Source organism: Staurois parvus, unplaced genomic scaffold, assembly GCF_062004578.1.
Source record: "Staurois parvus isolate SC_StPar_1 unplaced genomic scaffold, SC_StPar_1.0 ptg000291l, whole genome shotgun sequence".
NCBI classification, from domain to species: domain Eukaryota; kingdom Metazoa; phylum Chordata; class Amphibia; order Anura; family Ranidae; genus Staurois; species Staurois parvus.
The window spans coordinates 8835264-8845035 of NW_028318087.1; the positions used below are offsets into that span (position 1 = coordinate 8835264).

Here is a 9772-nt window from a genome sequence, read left to right on the forward strand (position 1 = left end):
AGAGCCTCACCCAGAATACTCATCTATGGAACAGAGAGCCTCATCCAGAATACTCATTTACAGAACAGACAGCCTCATCCAGAATACTCATCTATACAACAGAGAACCTATTCCAGAATACTCATCTATACAACAGAGAGCCTCATCCAGAATACAGTACTCATCTATGGAGAGCTCCCAGAAGTATGCGGACACCACACTCACTCCATACAAAGTTTATCAGTCCTCTGATATAATAAAGCTCTAGATGTAAACACTGCAAAGGAACACTGAGACATGCAGAGAATACACAAGGCTCCAGACATGGCTCACACCTACACACAGCCAATCATGTGCTGGAAACAGCAGCCACTGCCCTCATACTATGCTACACACAGTACTTCTCCTGCTGTATACAAGTAGGAAGACAATAAACAGACTCATCACCTATTTCATTTTCATGCTTGATACACTTCGCTGCCTCTTCCTCTACAGCAGCCAAGCCTCGGGGTGGAGAGGAGCCAAGCCTCGTTCCGAGGAGAGGGAGCCAAGCCTCGTTCCGAGGAGTGGGAGCCAAGCCTCGTTCCGAGGAGTGGGAGCCAAGCCTCGTTCCGAGGAGTGGGAGCCAAGCCTCGTTCCGAGGAGTGGGCGCCAAGCCACGTTCCGAGTAGTGGGAGCCAAGCCTCGTTCCGAGGAGAGGAAGCCAAGCCTCGTTTTGATATAGCCTATCCTAGATGTTCCTGACTCCACTGCTTTCCACAGCAGCCAAACCTTGTTCTGAGCAGTCGTGAAGTTATTCCTAGCTCTATACTAGTGTTTGAATCTAAGGAACCAAATATATATTAAAACTGTTAATAAGATGTACCATTATGCATGAAGGAGTTGCTTGGTAATCTGGGTTCTCTTCCTCTCCAGTCCCAAGAACAGTATAGATTCCTTTCCCCTAGCTGGGAGATAGTGCCGGGAAATAGACGCGAGACTGATTACTGATCAATGAACTCAATGTATTGGTACGGGTTAGAGTAAATGGTGGGTTGAATATGAGTAATGAGCACACAGAATGCAGGTTCAGACACAGTCTTCTAGACAGTATACTCACTATACAAAGGTCACTTAGAACAAGGTTCTGTACCACTAGTCTGTAGTTACATCATGGATCAGCAGTCACATACAAGCATTAACTGCAAAGTGGATAATAATACTTGACTGGTCTAGCGTTCACTATAGGAGAACGGCTAGGATCTGGTGTAACGTCCCCCGGGAAGTACCTCTTAGGGGAACGGCTAGGGTCTGGTGTAACGTCCCCCGGGAAGTACCTCTTAGGACGGATAGGCAACCTGCGGCTCTCTAGCTGTTGTGGAACTACATTTCCCATGAGGCATTGCAAAGATTACAAAACTGACAGTTACAGCTATGACTTGCAGAGGCATGATGGAAATTGTAGTCCTGCGGCTCTCAGGTTGCCTACCCCTGTTTAGGAGAACGGCTAGGCTAGGGTCTGGTGTAACGTCCCCCGGGAAGTACCTCTTAGGGGAACGGCTAGGGTCTGGTGTAACTTCCCCCGGGAAGTACCTCTTAGGGGGACGGCTAGGGTCTGGTGTAACGTCCCCCGGGAAGTACCTCTTAGGGGAACCGCTAGGGTCTGGTGTAACGTCCCTCGGGAAGTACCTCTTGGGGAACGGCTAGGGTCTGGTGTAACGTCCCCCGGGAAGTACCTCTTAGGGGAACGGCTAGGGTCTGGTGTAAAGTCCCCCGGGAAGTACCTCTTAGGGGAACGGCTAGGGTCTGGTGTAACATCCCCCGGGAAGTACCTCTTTGGGGAACGGCTAGGGTCTGGTGTAACGTCCCCCAGGAAGTACCTCTTAGGGGAATGGCTAGGGTCTGGTGTAACGTCCCCCGGGAAGTACCTCTTAGGAGAACGGCTAGGGTCTGGTGTATCGTCCCCCGAGAAGTACCTCTTAGGAGAACGGCTAGGGTCTGGTGTAACGTCACCCGAGAAGTACCTCTTAGGAGAACGGCTAGGGTCTGGTGTAACGTCCCCCAAAAAGTACCTCTTAGGAGAACGGCTAAGGTCTGGTGTAACGTCCCCTGAGAAGTACCTCTTAGCATAAGCAATAGGCGAATGTCTTTGTGTAACAGCTGTAAAGGGACAGTCTTTAGTCCTAACTCTTCAGCTGGCTAGCATTGGGACCCAGTTAAACTGTTGGTGCACATGAGAATAGTCCCCTACTATTACTACTACTCCCCTAAACAATAATGTAAATAAATTCCCTTCAGTGACACCATACACATGGAACTGTACTACAACGCACCTCCCTCACTATTGTCCTTAACTAAGTAAAGTGCATACATCAAGAATATACACCATACATTATAATGTCGATAACTATGACTTAATTTAAATGAACAGCTTATAGCAAACTTAAGTCAATATTTACACAAAACTAACCAATTTATGTTAGCATAAGAATTTGACATGGGAACCTCTCACCACTTGTCATAAGGAGTGAGGTTGTTTTTGTTTTTCATAAGCCACTCTAAGCCGAGCTTGTGCTGTCATGCTGCCGCTATACGAGGGTGCAGTGGTGAGCAGGTGGATGAATATACAGTGGTACCTTGACCTACGAGTGAATTACTGTACGAGTTTTCTGAGGTACGAGTCGTCACTTGGTTGATTTTTTGCTTTGTTACACGAGCAAAAAAGTGACGTACGAGCTTGAGTTGCCACTGCTAGATGGCGTAGTGAGCAGTGACGCCACAGCATCCCCCAGCCTCCAGCACACTCTCTCATTCTCTTCACGTTCTCTTCACGTGTTCACCTCTAACTTTCTTGTAACCATGTCTCCCAAGAAAGTAAGTGCTAGTGACAATGCTGAGAAGAGGAGGATGATGTCCATTGAATTAAAGCATGAAATTATCGAGAAACATGAACAAGGTATGCGAGTAAAGGACTTGGCCAAGCAGTATGAACGTTCAACGTCTACGATCTGCACGATTTTGAAGCAGAAGGAGTCACTTAAGGTTATAACGTGAGCCAAAGATGTTAAAATAATTTCTAAGCTCCAGACGTCTGTCCATGAAAAGATGGAGAATCTGCTGTTGGTGTGGCTGACGGAGAAGCAGCTTGCACGAGATAGCGTAACAGAGGCTATAATCTGTGAGAAGGCACGAGCCATTTATGCGGATTTGGTGCAGCAAACCCCAGGCACTTCAGCGACTGAGGATTCCTTTAAAGCCAGTCGGGGCTGGTTTGACAATTTCTGGAAAAGGACCTGCATTCACTTTGTTGTTAGGCATGGTAAGGCAGGAAGTGCTGATGTCAAGGCAGCAGAGGATTTCATCAAAACCTTCGCTGAACTCGACGAGGTCGAAGAATACATACCTCAGCAAGTCTTCAACTGTGACAAGACAGGGCTATTTTGGAAGAAGATGCAGAGGACATAACGGAAGAGGAGAAGAAGATGCCAGGCCACAAACCTATGAAGGATAGATTGACACTCGCCCTGTGTGCCAATGCTAGTGGCGACTGCACGATAAAGCCTCTACTCGTATACCATTCCGAAACCCCAGAGCCTTTAAACCACACAAGATCATAAAGGAGAAACTGCAGGTTATGTGGAGGGCAAACCCTAAGGCGTGGGTCACTAGGCAGTTCTTTGTCGAGTGGGTAAACTTTGTGTTTGGTCCTTCGGTGAAGAAATATTTTCAAGAAAACAACCTGCCCCTGCAAGCCCTTTTCGTCCTCGACAATGCTCCTGCTCATCCACCGCATATCGAGGATGAAATACTTGACGAGTATAATTTTGTGAAGGTTCTCTACCTTCCTCCGAACACCACCCCTATCCTGCAGCCAATGGACCAGCAGGTAATATCCAATTTTAATAAGCTCTTTACCAAGCACCTGTTTCGCTGTTGCTTTGAGGTGACGGAGAGTACGAACCTCACCCTTCGAGAGTTTTGGAAAGGCCATCTTAATATTGTGGTAGGCCTCAAAATCATCGATATTGCCTGGCAGGGGGTTACAAAAAGGACCTTGACCTCTGCATGGAAGAAGCTGTGGCCTGAAGTTGTGGCTGAAAGGGACTTTGAAGGTTTCGAACCTGAACCCGAAGAGCCAGGGGAGGAAGAGATTGTGTCCATTGGAAAGACTATAGGTCTGGAGGTGGATGAAAGAGACATCGATGAGCTCGTTGAGGAGCACTCCGAAGAACTGACGACTGAGGGGTTAAAGGAGCTACAAGAGCAGCGGCATACGGAGGCGTTAAGTGAAGTTATTTCCAAGGTAGAGGAGACAGAGGCGGAGGTCATCAATACAAAAGAGCTCAAGGAAATTTTGGCAATGTGGGAGAAGGTTGCAGATTATGTAGAAAAGAAACATTCTGAAAAAGTTGCAACTAGTCATGCAACAGCGCTATTTAACCACTTCAAGTCCGGATGTTAAAGGGTGTAAAAGCAATAATTTCTCCTTCTCTCTGACTGCATTCTTGCAGCCATTGAGAAATGCTGTGTGAGCTGTGATTGGTCACAGCTTGTCACATGGTACAAGGCTGTTGTGAATAGCCTTGTACCATGTGACCTCTGTGATCATTCACAGATTTCACATGTAGTAAGCAATGATAACAGAAGTGACATCTTGCTTACTACTCTGCATGTGATCACTGATTGGCCAGAGGTCCTGTACGACGATCGGTGTTCAACTGTGTCCGGAGGACACAGCGGGCACTGGATCGCGTTGCTGCGCGCTCCCAGGGAGCGTGCACAGCTTGAAGATGCGGGTGCCGTTTATGAACGGAAACCCGCCCCTGGACTGCCACCGTCCTGCCGTTAATAAACAGCGGACGGATGGGAAGTGGTTACTGACACTTGCCTAACTCGTTTCTGAAACATTTTAAAAGGGATAATGAAACAGACCTCCTTGGACAGGTTTATTAAGAAAAGGCCTTTAATTGAAAGTGAGGAAAGTGTGGCGAAAAAGCCAAGAACTAGTGAAAGCGAAGACAGTGATGAAAATTAAGATAAGAAAAGAAGAAAAAGTAAAAAACAAGAAAATAAAAAAAAGAAGAAAAAAACAATTGTGAAATAGCAATTAAGTTTAGGGATACGTAGTGTACAGTAGCGATAGCAAAAAACGAGTCTTCCATCCTCCTCTGTCTATCTCCTTAACCCTCCACCTCCGCCAGTGTCTTCGTTAGCTCAAGTCGTCTCATCGCCAAGGTAAGTACACTGTATAAAACCTTATTATATCGTTACATACTCTTTCTATTATGTTTTTATACAATATTTGTTATTTAGAAATCCTTATTTAATAACATGAAACATAAAAATATGGGGTGGCATTTTGAGGGTTGGAACAGATTAAGGGCATTTTAAGTATTTTCAATGGGGAAAATTGATTTGATGTGCGAGCAAATTGAGCTATGAGCTCGGCCACGGAACAAATTAAACTCGTACGTCAAGGTAGCACTGTATATGTACGAAGCGTATTGTAACTTTTATCCTTTGAGTGTCAGGTATTGGTTGGGGTTTTAATAAGTGTTTTAGAAATGGAGAGCACTATGTTTCTGCCTTTCTGTTCTATATCTATCCAGCATCTGAGGAAAGCTGAGGAGGTAATACCGGGGTTGGGATTACGGCCACTTGGATGATATTGATGAGCCTGTGTTAAGTTGTAGGAGGTGAGCAGGTTTTTCACCTGGTTGGTGTCGTTGCACGGGTCACTGGAAGAACGAAGATTGCTGGTCACAAACTACACTGTTTATTGGGTGTTGGACTAGTTATCTCCAGACACTGTATTTTAATTATACCGAGGGCTTGAAGGACTATTTATCACAAAATGATTTGTTTATTTTGGTACAGTGTATAATAGTATCGCGCTTCACTAATTTTGAGATATTTTTGATTTAAGAAAGTGCTGTGGAATTAATTCATAGCTTTTAAGCTTGCAACACATTTATATAAGGGGAGCAAGAGTTTTGCGTTGATTGTGTTGTCGTTATTAGTACTCCCTCAGCCTTGACAACATGACAGAAGGCTGGTAGAACTGACATTTTTCTTGAGCCAACTTCATCAACATCCTTGTCATGAAGTCTCTTCAGGATCTTCTCCAGGCACTTTTCATGCTCTTCCAAAAACAATCATATCTTCTTGCTACACCAGCACTTTTATCAGGTTTATGTCCCCTATTGTTTTCTCCATCAACCTCTGGAAGTTTGCTGGAGTCCTCAACAGACTTGATGGCATTCTGCCAATTTTTAACATTCCTAGCAAACAGATATAGGCCATCTTCTCTCTGTCTTCCGAATGCATGGGAATCCTATAGTACCCACTCTTCAGGTCTAGTACACTGAGCCACTTCACCCCTCACAAACATTGTAGGGCATCTTCTATCCAAGGTGTGGGGCACTGGGGTGGCTCTCCTATTGAGTGTGCGGTAGTCAATACACATCCTCTAGGAACCGTTCTTAACCACAACTATAGAGGAGGCATAAGGGCTCCATGACTCTTGAATAATGGTCATCCTCTTCAACTCTGCCAGTTGTTCGTGGTGATCTTCCAGATCACCCAGCTCTTTCAGTGAAAGCTTTGTCTTCCTGAAGGTGAAATCGGGCGCTGGACAATCTTTGCACACCCACATCAAAATCACTCTTTAAAAACATTTCCCGCCATCTCAAAATCTTGGATTTGGCTCTTTATTTTGACTTTGGTGAGAGCTGTGTGTTCTGCAGGTAGAACTATGGGAATCTTATCTTCTGCTCCACCCACCAAATCAGAAACTGAGACTGTAGTAGCTGGATTCATTTGTCCTATCAGCATTTGTGCCCATAATTTCACTGGTGAGTCAGTGATGTTGCGGACACTGATAGAAATCTTCCCATGACTTTGTTGTAAAGCTGTAGTCAACAATACTCCAGGGATTACCTCCACACCTCTTTCTTTTCTCTGAGAGTCTGCTTTAAGGACAACAAAGGGTCCTGGTTCATCCCAGTTGAGCTTGACTGTTGCTTGTAAATATGCTATTTCCCCTTGCTTCAGTATCTTCTCATTCTTGTCCAGTTGTCATAGCTTCCCCACTCCTTCTGCTGGGGCTTTCTGTGCCATCCTTTGAGACAAGGGGAGTAAATAGTATCCTAACGAGGTCAGTGTTTGTTCCTACTATCAGGGAACTCTTGTTGGCTCTAGGTGGATGAGGGCATACAATGGTTAATGTATCGAATGTCTCTCACTGCCCAGCAACAAAGGTCAACTTGATCTACAGGTGCCTATCATAGGGGAAATTCTGAGTTCCAAGACCCCATATTTCTAGCTCCTCCAACTTTTGTACGGGTAGGTGTTTAAAGCGGAGTTGCAGTGAAACCATAAAAAAATAAAAGTCAGCAGCTACAAAAACTGTAGCTGCTGAGTGTTAAAAAACATCCACTTACCTGTCCCTCGATCCCGCGGTGCCCTCCCCACAGCCCATTTCACCGGCTGTCCTGTGTTCCTGGGTGACGGCATCTTCAGTATGGGCACCTGGCTGTGACAGCATGTGGCTTCACAGCTGGGTGCCCACTGCGCATGCCACATGTCACAGAAGACTACACAGAAGGAGGGGGAGGACAACTTCCGCTTCCGACCTCCTAGATGATCGCAGTGGAAGTGGGAGTGGGTACCTGTCAATTTTGGGTACCCGCTTCCCCCCCCCCCGATCCCCAAAGGTGCCAATCCTTAACAGGGACCAGTCTTTAAATCGGAACTGTCCCTTTTGGTGGAGCTCCGCTTTAAGGTATTTATCATAAAGGTCCCGTATAGCAGGGTCACCTATGCTCCTGTATCTAGAAGGGCCTTTGTATATATGCTTTCTACTTGAATTGGCATGATGAGAGAAGGTAAGGAAACTTGCTTGGTTGACCTGCTTCTGGGGTGTCAACAGCTTTCTTAAAGTTCTGGGAGAATGGTGTGCATTGTCTTTTAATGACAGTCTGCCTTAGGTCAAGGAGAGCAAGTTAGTTTTTTTCTCTAGAACAGCAGGGGTCCTCTGCAAATTTTTGAACCTCGCTGTTGTTTCTTCATGTCTTTGAGTTTGTAGCTAACTGTCATAGATGGGTACCCAGTTGATTCCTTCACTGGGGCGCTCTGAAGTTTCCCACCGCAGCTTCTTTAGCTCCTTCAGGATTACCAGATAGAAGTTTGTATAACTCCTTCCTTTGTGGTGTAGGGGAGTCCTTCTGTTTGGGAATTGCACTCTGAAGTGTCCAGTTTCCTCACAACTATAACATTTCTTTCCAGAAGGAGACAGTGTGGAACCTGGCTTAACTTCCCCTAACTTCTTTTTTTTCTTCTTTTTTTTTAGTGACAAAACAATCACTACCTGTTGCACATCATTGAGGAGTGTCTGCATATTTGCCTGAGTCTCCATCGATTGCACAACTGTCTTGTGTATCTCCAGAGTCTGCACAACTTGAGCCATCAGATCTTGCATTCTCTTTCTTGAGCATTTTAGTCTTGATTTCTCTCCTCCAAAAAGCTTCCCCCTCCAAAACTTCCTTCTCCAACTCTGGCTAGGTGAGAGTGCTTTTGGAGCCCCTTAGGAAAAACTTCAGGACAATGGGATGGTTTAGACAAGCTCCTCATGGAACTTGGTCAGACTGGACTGTCAACATTTGTTGGGTCTGTCCCTTTCTTCTGGATGATCTGGTGTAAGATCTCATTCACTTGGATTATTTAGTCAGAGAACTTTCCCCCTCTGTATTGATAGGTGTGTTCCAACTTCTACTTTAATCCTTTAAGGTTACCTTTCTTAACCTGTTACACCCATATTCAGGGACGGCCCCTGCTCTTCCCCGCCCCTCCCCACCACCTGTTATGACAGCTTCTGACCCCCCCACTAGCTGTCACAATTTTTTTAAAAATGTGGCCGGGTAGGTGGAGCCTCCCACAGTGTCCTGTGAATGAGAACACAGAAAGTTCTGACAGCCTTTGTGGCTATCAGCTTGTAGTTCTCAATGAACTGCCACAGTGCTGTGGAGTGCCATTTTAGTTCATTGAGTCTTCCTCTCAGTAAGTATCTGCCTGCCCGTATGGGATGTAGGGGCACACAGATATACTGACAGTATGCAGGAGAACTGCATGGCACCAGTGATCTGCTGATCTATGGTGCAATACTTTAGTGGAAAAAAAAATGCACTTATTATTTTTTTATTAATAGGTGAAGTTATCCTTTGAGTCTGAATGTTTTTTTGATTCTCCCTGTCAGGAACCGCCGCGGCGTGTGGCTCAGCGCAGGCGCAGTGTGCCGATTCACACTGGTGTGCGGGCACTAGGTCCTGGGCGGCTGCGGCGACGGCGGAACTCGCGCATGCGCACTCGGGACATCGGGCGCGTGCCTGGCACCAATGACAGTGCAGGGCGCGGTATTTAAATCCGCTCTGCTCTGCACTGACACTGGTTGCCGTATGGTCTTATCTGCTGTTCCTGCTCCTGTTTTCTGTGCTGATTGATTGCTGCCGACCTTGATTGATCCTGACCGTGCTGTCTTCTCCTGCCCTGACCCCTGGCTTGCCTGACCTCTCTGTGGATGCCCCTTATTGGATTTGACCTCCCGTTGCTGACCCGGCGAGTGACCCGACTATTCTCTGCCTGCTGCTTTGTACCGCACTGTCCCCACGGTTACCGACCCGGCCTGTCTGACCACACTTCTGCTCAGCCATCCATCCGTCCTGCTCGGACCCATCCAACTCTTCACATCAGGATCATATCCTGCAGATACCTCTGGCGGATCCCTCTACCATGGGTGGGTGTACTCAGGGGCCGCGAC

The 9772-nt window shown here is 46.4% G+C and overlaps 1 protein-coding gene across 1 annotated transcript in view; it reads right to left on the reverse strand.

Moving 5' to 3' along the window:
- The window catches only part of SAMD8 (sterile alpha motif domain containing 8), a 63791-nt gene extending 63234 nt beyond the window's left edge, over positions 1-557 (reverse strand). The window contains exon 1 of the mRNA XM_089682577.1: positions 427-557. The gene's annotated coding sequence lies outside the window, so the exon portion shown is untranslated. The remainder of the gene's footprint in view (positions 1-426) is intronic.
- Between the last annotated feature and the right edge of the window lie 9215 nt (positions 558-9772).